Below are 17475 nucleotides of genomic sequence, written 5' to 3' on the forward strand. Positions count from 1 at the left end.
GGGCTCCTGAGGGGTTAATGCACACTTGTGGGGGCTGCTTGGCATCCCAGGGGGGGTTAATGCACACTTGTGGGGGCTGCTTGCCATCCCAGGGGGGGTTATTGCACACTTGTGGGGGCTGCTTGCCATCCCAGGGGGGGTTATTGCACACTTGTGGGGGCTGCTTGGCATCCCAGGGGGGGTTAATGCACACTTGTGGGGGCTGCTTGGCATCCCAGGGGGGGTTAATGCACACTTGTGGGGGCTGCTTGCCATCGCAGGGGGGGTTAATGCACAATTGTGGGGGCTGCTTGGCATCCCAGGGGGGGTTAATGCACAATTGTGGGGGCTGCTTGGCATCCCAGGGGGGGTTAATGCACACTTGTGGGGGCTGCTTGGCATCCCAGGGGGGGTTAATGCACACTTGTGGGGGCTGCTTGGCATCCCAGGGGGGGTTAATGCACACTTGTGGGGGCTGCTTGGCATCCCAGGGGGGGTTAATGCACACTTGTGGGGGCTGCTTGGCATCCCAGGGGGGGTTAATGCACACTTGTGGGGGCTGCTTGGCATCCCAGGGGGGGTTAATGCACACTTGTGGGGGCTGCTTGGCATCCCAGGGGGGGTTAATGCACAATTGTGGGGGCTGCTTGGCATCCCAGGGGGGGTTAATGCACACTTGTGGGGGCTGCTTGCCATCCCAGGGGGGGTTAATGCACAATTGTGGGGGCTGCTTGGCATCCCAGGGGGGGTTATTGCACAATTGTGGGGGCTGCTTGCCATCCCAGGGGGGGTTAATGCACACTTGTGGGGGCTGCTTGCCATCCCAGGGGGGGTTAATGCACACTTGTGGGGGCTGCTTGCCATCCCAGGGGGGGTTAATGCACTTGTGGGGGCTGCTTGCCATCCCAGGGGGGGTTAATGCACACTTGTGGGGGCTGCTTGGCATCCCAGGGGGGGTTATTGCACACTTGTGGGGGCTGCTTGGCATCCCAGGGGGGGTTAATGCACACTTGTGGGGGCTGCTTGGCATCCCAGGGGGGGTTAATGCACACTTGTGGGGGCTGCTTGGCATCCCAGGGGGGGTTAATGCACACTTGTGGGGGCTGCTTGGCATCCCAGGGGTGGTTAATGCACACTTGTGGGGGCTGCTTGCCATCCCAGGGGGGGTTAATGCACACTTGTGGGGGCTGCTTGGCATCCCAGGGGGGGTTAATGCACAATTGTGGGGGCTGCTTGGCATCCCAGGGGGGGTTATTGCACAATTGTGGGGGCTGCTTGCCATCCCAGGGGGGGTTAATGCACACTTGTGGGGGCTGCTTGCCATCCCAGGGGGGGTTAATGCACTTGTGGGGGCTGCTTGCCATCCCAGGGGGGGTTATTGCACACTTGTGGGGGCTGCTTGGCATCCCAGGGGGGGTTATTGCACAATTGTGGGGGCTGCTTGGCATCCCAGGGGGGGTTAATGCACACTTGTGGGGGCTGCTTGGCATCCCAGGGGTGGTTAATGCACACTTGTGGGGGCTGCTTGGCATCCCAGGGGGGGTTAATGCACACTTGTGGGGGCTGCTTGGCATCCCAGGGGGGGTTAATGCACACTTGTGGGGGCTGCTTGGCATCCCAGGGGTGGTTAATGCACACTTGTGGGGGCTGCTTGGCATCCCAGGGGGGGTTAATGCACACTTGTGGGGGCTGCTTGGCATCCCAGGGGGGGTTAATGCACACTTGTGGGGGCTGCTTGGCATCCCAGGGGGGGTTAATGCACACTTGTGGGGGCTGCTTGGCATCCCAGGGGGGGTTAATGCACACTTGAGGGGGCTGCTTGGCATCCCAGGGGGGGTTAATGCACACTTGTGGGGGCTGCTTGGCATCCCAGGGGGGGGTTAATGCACACTTGTGGGGGCTGCTTGGCATCCCAGGGGGGGTTAATGCACACTTGTGGGGGCTGCTTGGCATCCCAGGGGTGGTTAATGCACACTTGTGGGGGCTGCTTGGCATCCCAGGGGGGGTTAATGCACACAATATGTTCAAACACACCCAAGCCATATACAGAGAGAATGTGGAGAATGTATGCGGCTCTTTACTCCTCTTCTGTTCCTCTAGGCTCCTGTAGGGTATCATTACCAAGTTTGCATTAATACTTTAATTCATTACTTTTAAATAATTTTTTTTTTCTGTTTATAGTTATTGTTTATGAAACAGTGTGATCAGCAGTGCTAAATGGGTGCGGTTGGGGCGTGAGGACTTATTTATATGGTGGCCGCTGTGCCCTCTTTTATGTGCAGGGGGCTCCAGAGCTCACACGGTGGGTTGGGGGTCTATGGTGTCTGAGGAGACACCAGAGGTAAAGGATTATTAGAATCCAGCAGTTCTAGGGTTAAGGTGCGGGCATCTCTCCGGACCCCCATACACATGGGCACATTGTCTGTATGGGGAGGGGAGAAGCGGTGGGAAAGCGTCTCTAGTGCGGCTTATCTCCGAGGAGAGCAGGAGGTGGAGAGTTGTGTCAGGAGACGTCAGAGGAAAATCACCCCAGAAAATGTCCAATAGACCCCGACAGATGTCTCCTCCCCGGTATATGGGGCCGCCACATAACAAGCTCCTTATAAATAACTGCACCTGTCACTGCCGGAGCCCCCACATCTATATCTATACACACAGGATTATGACACGTTAGTACAGTGTGTGTGTGTATATATATATATATATATATATATACACTCACTGGCCACTTTATTAGGTACACCATGCTAGTAAGGGGTTGGACCCCCTTTTGCCTTCAGAACTGCCTCAATTCTTCGTGGCAGAGATTCAACAAGGTGCTGGAAGCATTCCTCAGAGATTTTGGACCATATTGACATGATGGCATCACACAGTTGGCGCAGATTTGTCGGCTGCACATCCCTGATGCGAATCTCCCGTTCCACCACATCCCAAAGATGCTCTATTGGATTGAGATCTGGTGACTGAGGAGGCCATTTGAGTACAGTGAACTCATTGTCATGTTCAAGAAACCAATCTGAGATGATTCGAGCTTTATGACATGGCGCATTATCCTGCTGAAAGTAGCCATCAGATGTTGGGTACATTGTGGTCATAAAGGGATGGACATGGTCAGCAACAATACTCAGGTAGGCTGTGGCGTTGCAACGATGCTCAATTGGTACCAAGGGGCCCAAAGAGTGCCAAGAAAAAATTCCCCACACCATGACACCACCACCACCAGCCTGAACCGTTGATACAAGGCAGGATGGATCCATGCTTTCATGTTGTTTACGCCAAATTCTGACCCTACCATCCGAATGTCGCAGCAGAAATCGAGACTCATCAGACCAGGCAACGTTTTTCCAATCTTCTACTGTCCAATTTCGATGAGCTTGTGCAAATTGTAGCCTCAGTTTCCTGTTCTTAGCTGAGAGGAGTGGTACCCGGTGTGGTCTTCTGCTGCTGTAGCCCATCTGCCTCAAAGTTCGACGCACTGTGCGTTCAGAGATGCTCTTCTGCCTACCTTGGTTGTAACGGGTGGCAATTTGAGTCACTGTTGCCTTTCTATCAGCTCGAACCAGTCTGCCCATTCTCCTCTGACCTCTGGCATCAACAAGGCATTTCCGGCCACAGAACTGCCGCTCACTGGATTTTTTTTCTTTTTCGGACCATTCTCTGTAAACCCTAGAGATGGTTGTGCGTGAAAATCCCAGTAGATCAGCAGTTTCTGAAATACTCAGACCAGCCCTTCTGGCACCAACAATCATGCCACGTTCAAAGGCACTCAAATCACCTTTCTTCCCCATACTGATGCTCGGTTTGAACTGCAGGAGATTGTCTTGACCATGTCTACATGCCTAAATGCACTGAGTTGCCGCCATGTGATTGGCTGATTAGAAATTAAGTCTTAACACACAGTTGGACAGGTGTACCTAATAAAGTGGCCAGTGAGTGTATATACACCTATAACCAGTGGAATGTAAAAGTTTGTGCACCCCTGCTCCAATTATTGTTATCATAAACAGTTAAGCAAGTTGATGATGAGATGATGTGTAATAGGCCTGAAGATACAGGTCACACGTCTCCTTTGTAATTTAGACAAAACATATATAAATTGTCAATTTTACATTTTAAAAATTACAAAAAGGAAAATGGGCCGATGTAAAAGTTTGAACATAAGGTTCTAAAAAGTCAACGAAGGATAAGTGCAATCATTGTCAAATTGCCAGAGGCCAAAAATCCCAAACTAAAGACGAAAATGTAACTTGTATTTACACTATTAGGAGGAATCCACGATTCCAGTGTGCAGCGGTCGGTGTGTGGTGTCCACCAAGAGGAAGATAATAATCTATTCCATCGTCTGCAGTCTGTATCATATACCCGTCATACACACTTGGATTTAGATGGAGATCCGTGTCCCCGCGGACCTACACTATCCTATACTACTATACTCATTATCCGTGTCCTCGCGGACCTACACTATCCTATACTACTATACTCATTATCCGTGTCCCCGCGGACCTACACTATCCTATACTACTATACTCATTATCCATGTCACCGCGGACCTACACTATCCTATACTACTATACTCATTATCCGTGTCACCGCGGACCTACACTATCCTATACTACTATACTCATTATCCGTGTCACCACGGACCTACACTATCCTATACTACTATACTCATTATCCGTGTCACCACGGACCTACACTATCCTATACTGCTATACTCATTATCCGTGTCACCGCGGACCTACACTATCCTATACTACTATACTCATTATCCGTGTCACCACGGACCTACACTATCCTATACTACTATACTCATTATCCGTGTCACCACGGACCTACACTATCCTATACTACTATACTCATTATCTGTATCACCGCGGACCTACACTATCCTATACTACTATACTCATTATCCGTATCACCACTGACCTACACTATCCTATACTGCTATACTCATTATCCGTGTCACCATGGACCTACACTATCCTATACTACTATACTCATTATCCGTGTCACCGCGGACCTACTCTATCCTATACTGCTATAGTCATTATCCGTGTCACCACGGACCTACACTATCCTATACTACTATACTCATTATCCGTGTCACCGCGGACCTACTCTATCCTATACTGCTATAGTCATTATCCGTGTCACCACGGACCTACACTATCCTATACTACTATACTCATTATCTGTGTCACCGCGGACCTACACTATCCTATACTGCTATACTCATTTTCCGTGTCACCGCGGACCTACACTATCCTATACTACTATACTCATTATCCTTGTCACCGCGGACCTACACTATCCTATACTACTATACTCATTATCCGTGTCACCGCGGACCTACACTATCCTATACTACTATACTCATTATCCGTGTCACCACGGACCTACACTATCCTATACTACTATACTCATTATCCTTGTCACCGCGGACCTACACTATCCTATACTACTATACTCATTATCCTTGTCACCGCGGACCTACACTATCCTATACTACTATACTCATTATCCGTGTCACCACGGACCTACACTATCCTATACTACTATACTCATTATCCTTGTCACCGCGGACCTACACTATCCTATACTACTATACTCATTATCCTTGTCACCGCGGACCTACACTATCCTATACTACTATACTCATTATCCGTGTCACCGCGGACCTACACTATCCTATACTACTATACTCATTATCCGTGTCCCCGCTGACCTACACTATCCTATACTACTATACTCATTATCCGTGTCCCCGCTGACCTACACTATCCTATACTACTATACTCATTATCCGTGTCACCACGGACCTACACTATCCTATACTACTATACTCATTATCCGTGTCACCACGGACCTACACTATCCTATACTACTATATTCATTATCCGTGTCACCGCGGACCTACACTATCCTATACTACTATATTCATTATCCGTGTCACCGCGGACCTACACTATCCTATACTACTATACTCATTATCCGTGTCACCGCGGACCTACACTATCCTATACTACTATATTCATTATCCGTGTCACCGCGGACCTACACTATCCTATACTACTATACTCATTATCCTTGTCACCGCGGACCTACACTATCCTATACTACTATATTCATTATCCGTGTCGCCGCGGACCTACACTATCCTATACTACTATATTCATTATCCGTGTCACCGCGGACCTACACTATCCTATACTACTATACTCATTATCCGTGTCACCGCGGACCTACACTATCCTATACTACTATATTCATTATCCGTGTCACCGCGGACCTACACTATCCTATACTACTATATTCATTATCCGTGTCGCCGCGGACCTACACTATCCTATACTACTATATTCATTATCCGTGTCACCGCGGACCTACACTATCCTATACTACTATACTCATTATCCGTGTCACCGCGGACCTACACTATCCTATACTACTATATTCATTATCCGTGTCACCGCGGACCTACACTATCCTATACTACTATACTCATTATCCTTGTCACCGCGGATCTACACTATCCTATACTACTATACTCATTATCCGTGTCACCGCGGACCTACACTATCCTATACTACTATACTCATTATCCTTGTCACCGCGGATCTACACTATCCTATACTACTATACTCATTATCCGTGTCACCGCGGACCTACACTATCCTATACTACTATACTCATTATCCGTGTCACCGCGGACCTACACTATCCTATACTACTATATTCATTATCCGTGTCACCGCGGACCTACACGATCCTACACTACTATACTCTTTATCCGTGTCACCGCGGACCTACACTATCCTATACTACTATATTCATTATCCGTGTCCCCGCGGACCTACACTATCCTATACTACTATACTCATTATCCGTGTCACCGCGGACCTACACTACTATACTCATTATCCGTGTCACCACGGACCTACTCTATCCTATACTACTATACTCTTTATCCGTGTCACCGCGGACCTGCACTATCCTATACTACTATACTCATTATCCGTGTCACCGCGGACCTACACTATCCTATACTACTATACTCTTTATCCGTGTCACCGCGGACCTACACTATCCTATACTACTATACTCTTTATCCGTGTCACCGCGGACCTACACTATCCTATACTACTATATTCATTATCCTTGTCACCGCGGACCTACACTATCCTATACTACTATACTCATAATCCGTGTCACCGCGGACCTACACTATCCTATACTACTATATTCATTATCCTTGTCACCGCGGACCTACACTATCCTATACTGCTATACTCATTATCCGTGTCACCGCGGACCTACACTATCCTATACTACTATACTCTTTATCCGTGTCACCGCGGACCTACACTATCCTATACTACTATACTCATTATCCGTGTCCCCGCGGACCTACACTATCCTATACTACTATACTCATTATCCGTGTCACCGCGGACCTACACTATCCTATACTACTATATTCATTATCCTTGTCACCGCGGACCTACACTATCCTATACTACTATACTCATTATCCGTGTCACCGCGGACCTACACTATCCTATACTGCTATACTCATTATCCGTGTCCCCGCGGACCTACACTATCCTATACTACTATACTCATTATCCGTGTCACCGCGGACCTATACTATCCTATACTACTATACTCATTATCCGTGTCACCGCGGACCTACACTATCCTATACTACTATACTCATTATCCGTGTCACCACGGACCTACACTATCCTATACTACTATACTCATTATCCGTGTCACCGCGGACCTACACTACTATACTCATTATCCGTGTCACCGCGGACCTACACTATCCTATACTACTATATTCATTATCCGTGTCACTGCGGACCTACACTATCCTATACTACTATACTCATTATCCGTGTCACCACGGACCTACACTATCCTATACTACTATACTCATTATCCGTGTCACCGCGGACCTACACTATCCTATACTACTATACTCATTATCCGTGTCACTGCGGACCTACACTATCCTATACTACTATACTCATTATCCGTGTCACCACGGACCTACACTATCCTATACTACTATACTCATTATCCGTGTCACCGCGGACCTACACTACTATACTCATTATCCGTGTCACCGCGGACCTACACTATCCTATACTACTATACTCATTATCCGTGTCACTGCGGACCTACACTATCCTATACTACTATACTCATTATCCGTGTCACCACGGACCTACACTATCCTATACTACTATACTCATTATCCGTGTCACCGCGGACCTACACTATCCTATACTACTATACTCATTATCCGTGTCACCACTGACCTACACTATCCTATACTACTATACTCATTATCCGTGTCACCGCGGACCTACACTATCCTATACTACTATACTCATTATCCGTGTCACCGCGGACCTACACTACTATACTCATTATCCGTGTCACCGCGGACCTACACTATCCTACACTACTATACTCATTATCTGTGTCCCCGCGGACCTACACTATCCTATACTACTATACTCATTATCCGTGTCACTGCGGACCTACACTATCCTATACTACTATACTCATTATCCGTGTCACCGCGGACCTACACTATCCTATACTACTATACTCATTATCCGTGTCACCACGGACCTACACTATCCTATACTACTATACTCATTTTCCGTGTCACCGCGGACCTACACTATCCTATACTACTATACTCATTATCCGTGTCACCACGGACCTACACTATCCTATACTACTATACTCATTATCCGTGTCACCACTGACCTACACTATCCTATACTACTATACTCATTTTCCGTGTCACCGCGGACCTACACTATCCTATACTACTATACTCATTATCCGTGTCACCGCGGACCTACACTATCCTATACTACTATACTCATTATCCGTGTCACCGCGGACCTACACTATCCTATACTACTATACTCATTATCCGTGTCACCACGGACCTACACTATCCTATACTACTATACTCATTATCCGTGTCACCACGGACCTACACTATCCTATACTACTATACTCATTTTCCGTGTCACCGCGGACCTACACTATCCTATACTACTATACTCATTATCCGTGTCACCACTGACCTACACTATCCTATACTACTATACTCATTATCCGTGTCACCGCGGACCTACACTATCCTATACTACTATACTCATTATCCGTGTCACCGCGGACCTACACTATCCTATACTACTATACTCATTATCCGTGTCACCACGGACCTACACTATCCTATACTACTATACTCATTATCCGTGTCACCACGGACCTACACTATCCTATACTACTATACTCATTATCCGTGTCACCGCGGACCTACACTATCCTATACTACTATACTCATTATCCGTGTCACCGCGGACCTACACTACTATACTCATTATCCGTGTCACCGCGGACCTACACTATCCTATACTACTATACTCATTATCCATATCACCACTGACCTACACTATCCTATACTACTATACTCATTATCCGTGTCACCGCGGACCTACACTATCCTATACTACTATACTCATTATCCGTGTCACCGCGGACCTACACTACTATACTCATTATCCGTGTCACCGCGGACCTACACTACTATACTCATTATCCGTGTCACCGCGGACCTACACTATCCTATACTACTATACTCATTATCCGTGTCACCACTGACCTACACTATCCTATACTACTATACTCATTATCCGTGTCACCGCGGACCTACACTATCCTATACTACTATACTCATTATCCGTGTCACCGCGGACCTACACTACTATACTCATTATCCGTGTCACCGCGGACCTACACTATCCTATACTACTATACTCATTATCCGTGTCACCACGGACCTACACTATCCTATACTACTATACTCATTATCCGTGTCACCGCGGACCTACACTATCCTATACTACTATACTCATTATCCGTGTCACCACGGACCTACACTATCCTATACTACTATACTCATTATCCGTGTCACCGCGGACCTACACTACTATACTCATTATCCGTGTCACCGCGGACCTACACTATCCTATACTACTATACTCATTATCCGTGTCACCACTGACCTACACTATCCTATACTACTATACTCATTATCCGTGTCACCGCGGACCTACACTATCCTATACTACTATACTCATTATCCGTGTCACCGCGGACCTACACTACTATACTCATTATCCGTGTCACCGCGGACCTACACTATCCTATACTACTATACTCATTATCCGTGTCACCACGGACCTACACTATCCTATACTACTATACTCATTATCCGTGTCACCGCGGACCTACACTATCCTATACTACTATACTCATTATCCGTGTCACCACGGACCTACACTATCCTATATTACTATACTCATTATCCGTGTCACCACGGACCTATGCTATCCTATACTACTATACTCATTATCCGTGTCACCGCTCACCTACACTATCCTATACTGCTATACTCATTATCCGTGTCACCGCGGACCTACACTATCCTATACTACTATACTCATTATCCGTGTCACCACGGACCTACACTATCCTATACTACTATACTCATTATCCGTGTCACCGCTCACCTACACTATCCTATACTACTATATTCATTATCCGTGTCCCCGCGGACCTACACTATCCTATACTACTATACTCATTATCCGTGTCACTGCGGACCTACACTATCCTATACTACTATATTCATTATCCGTGTCACCGCGGACCTACACTATCCTATACTACTATACTCATTATCCGTGTCCCCGCGGACCTACACTATCCTATACTACTATACTCATTATCCGTGTCACCGCGGACCTACACTACTATACTCATTATCCGTGTCACCGCGGACCTACACTATCCTATACTACTATATTCATTATCCGTGTCACCGCGGACCTACACTATCCTATACTACTATACTCATTATCCGTGTCACCGCGGACCTACACTATCCTATACTACTATATTCATTATCCGTGTCACCGCGGACCTACACTATCCTATACTACACTCATTATCCGTGTCACCACGGACCTACACTATCCTATACTACTATACTCATTATCCGTGTCACCGCGGACCTACACTATCCTATACTACTATACTCATTATCCGTGTCACCGCGGACCTACACTATCCTATACTACTATATTCATTATCCGTGTCCCCGCGGACCTACACTATACTATACTACTATACTCATTATCCGTCTCACCGTGGACCTACACTATCCTATACTACACTCATTATCCGTGTCACCACGGACCTACACTATCCTATACTACTATACTCATTATCCGTGTCCCCGCGGACCTACACTATCCTATACTACTATACTCATTATCCGTCTCACCGTGGACCTACACTATCCTATACTACACTCATTATCCGTGTCACCGCGGACCTACACTATCCTATACTACTATACTCATTATCCGTGTCCCCGCGGACCTACACTATCCTATACTACTATACTCATTATCCGTCTCACCGTGGACCTACACTATCCTATACTACAGTCATTATCCGTGTCACCACGGACCTACACTATCCTATACTACTATACTCATTATCCGTGTCACCGCGGACCTACACTATCCTATACTACTATACTCATTATCCGTGTCACCGCGGACCTACACTATCCTATACTACTATATTCATTATCCGTGTCCCCGCGGACCTACACTATCCTATACTACTATACTCATTATCCGTCTCACCGTGGACCTACACTATCCTATACTACTATACTCATTATCCGTGTCACCGCGGACCTACACTATCCTATACTACTATATTCATTATCCGTGTCCCCGCGGACCTACACTATCCTATACTACTGTATTCATTATCCGTGTCCCCGCGGACCTACACTATCCTATACTACTATACTCATTATCCGTGTCACTGCGGACCTACACTATCCTATACTACTATATTCATTATCCGTGTCCCCGCGGACCTACACTATCCTATACTACTATACTCATTATCCGTCTCACTGCGGACCTACACTATCCTATACTACTATACTCATTATCCGTGTCCCCGCGGACCTACACTATCCTATACTACTATACTCATTATCCGTGTCACTGCGGACCTACACTATCCTATACTACTATACTCATTATCCGTGTCACCGCGGACCTACACTATCCTATACTACTATACTCATTATCCGTATCACCACTGACCTACACTATCCTATACTACTATACTCATTATCCGTGTCACCACTGACCTACACTATCCTATACTACTATACTCATTATCCGTGTCACCGCGGACCTACACTATCCTATACTACTATACTCATTATCCGTATCACCACTGACCTACACTATCCTATACTACTATACTCATTATCTGTGTCACCACGGACCTACACTATCCTATACTACTATACTCATTATCTGTGTCACCACGGACCTACACTATCCTATACTACTATACTCATTATCTGTGTCACCACTGACCTACACTATCCTATACTACTATACTCATTATCCGTGTCACCGCGGACCTCCACTATCCTATACTACTATACTCATTATCCGTATCACCACTGACCTACACTATCCTATACTACTATACTCATTATCTGTGTCACCACTGACCTACACTATCCTATACTACTATACTCATTATCCGTATCACCACTGACCTACAGTATCCTATACTACTATACTCATTATCTGTGTCACCACTGACCTACACTATCCTATACTACTATACTCATTATCCGTGTCACCGCGGATCTACACTATCCTATACTACTATACTCATTATCCGTGTCACCACGGACCTACACTATCCTATACTACTATACTCATTATCCGTATCACCACTGACCTACAGTATCCTATACTACTATACTCATTATCTGTGTCACCACGGACCTACACTATCCTATACTACTATACTCATTATCCGTGTCACCGCGGATCTACACTATCCTATACTACTATACTCATTATCCGTGTCACCACGGACCTACACTATCCTATACTACTATACTCATTATCCGTGTCACCACTGACCTACACTATCCTATACCACTATACTCATTATCTGTGTCACCGCGGACCTACACTATCCTATACTACTATACTCATTATCCGTGTCACCACGGACCTACACTATCCTATACTACTATTCTCATTATCCGTGTCACCACGGACCTACACTATCCTATACTACTATACTCATTATCCGTGTCACCACGGACCTACACTATCCTATACTACTATACTCATTATCCGTGTCACCGCGGACCTACACTATCCTATACTACTATACTCATTATCCGTGTCACCACGGACCTACACTATCCTATACTACTATACTCATTATCTGTGTCACCACGGACCTACACTATCCTATACCACTATACTCATTATCTGTGTCACCACGGACCTACACTATCCTATACTACTATACTCATTATCCGTGTCACCGCGGACCTACACTATCCTATACTACTATACTCATTATCTGTGTCACCGCGGACCTACACTATCCTATACTACTATACTCATTATCCGTGTCACCGCGGACCTACACTATCCTATACTACTATACTCATTATCCGTGTCACCACGGACCTACACTATCCTATACTACTATACTCATTATCTGTGTCACCACGGACCTACACTATCCTATACCACTATACTCATTATCTGTGTCACCACGGACCTACACTATCCTATACTACTATACTCATTATCCGTATCACCACTGACCTACACTATCCTATACTACTATACTCATTATCCGTATCAGAGAAAACAAAAAGCAAAAAACACAAATATCCTGAACTAAAAGTAAAAAATATACTGCAAATAATGCATAAAGGTAATAATAATAATAAGGGTATTTGGTAAACATAATTTTGATCAAAATAATGTTCAAGCCTTCCCGCCACGTCACGGCAACCCTTGTGGGACAGTCCCTACTCTAGTATTTAAAACCTTTTCACTTGCCAAGTGGCGTGAATGTGAATAAGGGTCGAGCGGCTGAACCACTTGTAACAGCTTAGGCCAGACTGGATGGCTTTCCCAGCTCACCTTTATGCATTATTTGCAGTATATTTTTTACTTTTAGTTCAGGATATTTGTGTTTTTTGCTTTTTGTTTTCTCTGGTTAATAGTCATGTGTTAATATGCACTTACATTGTGCATACACATTAACTTACTTTTCTCAGTTCAGATTTGTTTTTTATTTTTTTATTCATTATCCGTGTCACCACGGACCTACACTATCCTATACCACTATACTCATTATCTGTGTCACCACGGACCTACACTATCCTATACCACTATACTCATTATCTGTGTCACCACGGACCTACACTATCCTATACTGCTATATTCATTATCCGTGTCACCGCGGACCTACACTATACTATACTCATTATCCGTATCGCCGCGGACCTACACTATCCTATACTACTATAATCATTATCCGTGTCACCGCGGACCTACACTATCCTATACTGCTATACTCATTATCCGTGTCACCGCGGACCTACACTATCCTATACTGCTATATTCATTATCCGTGTCACCGCGGACCTACACTATCCTATACTACTATAATCATTATCCGTGTCACCGCGGACCTACACTATCCTATACTACTATAATCATTATCCGTGTCACCGCGGACCTACACTATCCTATACTACTATAATCATTATCCGTGTCACCGCGGACCTACACTATCCTATACTGCTATACTCATTATCCGTGTCACCGCGGACCTACACTATCCTATACTACTATAATCATTATCCGTGTCACCGCGGACCTACACTATCCTATACTACTATATTCATTATCCGAGTCACCACGGACCTACACTATCCTATACTACTATATTCATTATCCGTGTCACCGCGGACCTACACTATCCTATACTGCTATACTCATTATCCGTGTCACCGCGGACCTACACTATCCTATACTGCTATATTCATTATCCGTGTCACCGCGGACCTACACTATCCTATACTACTATATTCATTATCCGTGTCACCGCGGACCTACACTATCCTATACTGCTATACTCATTATCCGTGTCACCGCGGACCTACACTATCCTATACTGCTATATTCATTATCCGAGTCACCACGGACCTACACTATCCTATACTACTATATTCATTATCCGTGTCACCGCGGACCTACACTATCCTATACTACTATTCTCATTATCCGTGTCACCACGGACCTACACTATCCTATACTACTATTCTCATTATCCGTGTCACCACGGACCTACACTATCCTATACTACTATACTCATTATCCGTGTCACCGCGGACCTACACTATCCTATACTACTATACTCATTATCCGTGTCACCACGGACCTACACTATCCTATACTACTATACTCATTATCCGTGTCACCGCGGACCTACACTATCCTATACTACTATACTCATTATCCGTGTCACCGCGGACCTACACTATCCTATACTACTATACTCATTATCCGTATCACCACTGACCTACACTATCCTATACTACTATACTCATTATCCGTATCACCACTGACCTACACTATCCTATACTACTATACTCATTATCCGTATCAGAGAAAACAAAAAGCAAAAAACACAAATATCCTGAACTAAAAGTAAAAAATATACTGCAAATAATGCATAAAGGTAATAATAATAATAAGGGTATTTGGTAAACATAATTTTGATCAAAATAATGTTCAAGCCTTCCCGCCACGTCACGGCAACCCTTGTGGGACAGTCCCTACTCTAGTATTTAAAACCTTTTCACTTGCCAAGTGGCGTGAATGTGAATAAGGGTCGAGCGGCTGAACCACTTGTAACAGCTTAGGCCAGACTGGATGGCTTTCCCAGCTCACCTTTATGCATTATTTGCAGTATATTTTTTACTTTTAGTTCAGGATATTTGTGTTTTTTGCTTTTTGTTTTCTCTGGTTAATAGTCATGTGTTAATATGCACTTACATTGTGCATACACATTAACTTACTTTTCTCAGTTCAGATTTGTTTTTTATTTTTTTATTCATTATCCGTGTCACCACGGACCTACACTATCCTATACCACTATACTCATTATCTGTGTCACCACGGACCTACACTATCCTATACCACTATACTCATTATCTGTGTCACCACGGACCTACACTATCCTATACTGCTATATTCATTATCCGTGTCACCGCGGACCTACACTATACTATACTCATTATCCGTATCGCCGCGGACCTACACTATCCTATACTACTATAATCATTATCCGTGTCACCGCGGACCTACACTATCCTATACTGCTATACTCATTATCCGTGTCACCGCGGACCTACACTATCCTATACTGCTATATTCATTATCCGAGTCACCACGGACCTACACTATCCTATACTACTATATTCATTATCCGTGTCACCGCGGACCTACACTATCCTATACTACTATACTCATTATCCGTGTCACCGCGGACCTACACTATCCTATACTACTATATTCATTATCCGTGTCACCGCGGACCTACACTATCCTATACTGCTATATTCATTATCCGAGTCACCACGGACCTACACTATCCTATACTACTATATTCATTATCCGTGTCACCGCGGACCTACACTATCCTATACTACTATATTCATTATCCGTGTCACCGCGGACCTACACTATCCTATACTACTATATTCATTATCCGTGTCACCGCGGACCTACACTATCCTATACTGCTATATTCATTATCCGAGTCACCACGGACCTACACTATCCTATACTACTATACTCATTATCCGTGTCACCATGGACCTACACTATCCTATACTACTATACTCATTATCCGTGTCACCACTGACCTACACTATCCTATACTACTATACTCATTATCCGTGTCACCGCGGACCTACACTATCCTATACTACTATACTCATTATCCGTGTCACCGCGGACCTACACTATCCTATACTACTATACTCATTATCCGTGTCACCACTGACCTACACTATCCTATACTACTATAATCATTATCCGTGTCACCGCGGACCTACACTATCCTATACTACTATACTCATTATCCGTGTCACCGCGGACCTACACTATCCTATACTACTATACTCATTATCCGTGTCACCGCGGACCTACACTATCCTATACTACTATAATCATTATCCGTGTCACCACGGACCTACACTATCCTATACTGCTATACTCATTATCCGTGTCACCGCGGACCTACACTATCCTATACTACTATAATCATTATCCGTGTCACCGCGGACCTACACTATCCTATACTACTATATTCATTATCCGAGTCACCACGGACCTACACTATCCTATACTACTATATTCATTATCCGTGTCACCGCGGACCTACACTATCCTATACTGCTATACTCATTATCCGTGTCACCGCGGACCTACACTATCCTATACTGCTATATTCATTATC

The 17475-nt window shown here is 45.2% G+C and overlaps 1 pseudogene; it reads left to right on the forward strand.

The window, feature by feature from the left end:
- The window catches only part of LOC141053934 (uncharacterized), a 102102-nt pseudogene that overhangs the window by 288 nt on the left and 84339 nt on the right, over positions 1-17475 (forward strand).

The sequence above is a fragment of the Dendrobates tinctorius genome, unplaced genomic scaffold, assembly GCF_039654945.1.
Source record: "Dendrobates tinctorius isolate UK_male_01 unplaced genomic scaffold, ASM3965494v1 ptg000173l, whole genome shotgun sequence".
NCBI lineage: Eukaryota > Metazoa > Chordata > Amphibia > Anura > Dendrobatidae > Dendrobates > Dendrobates tinctorius.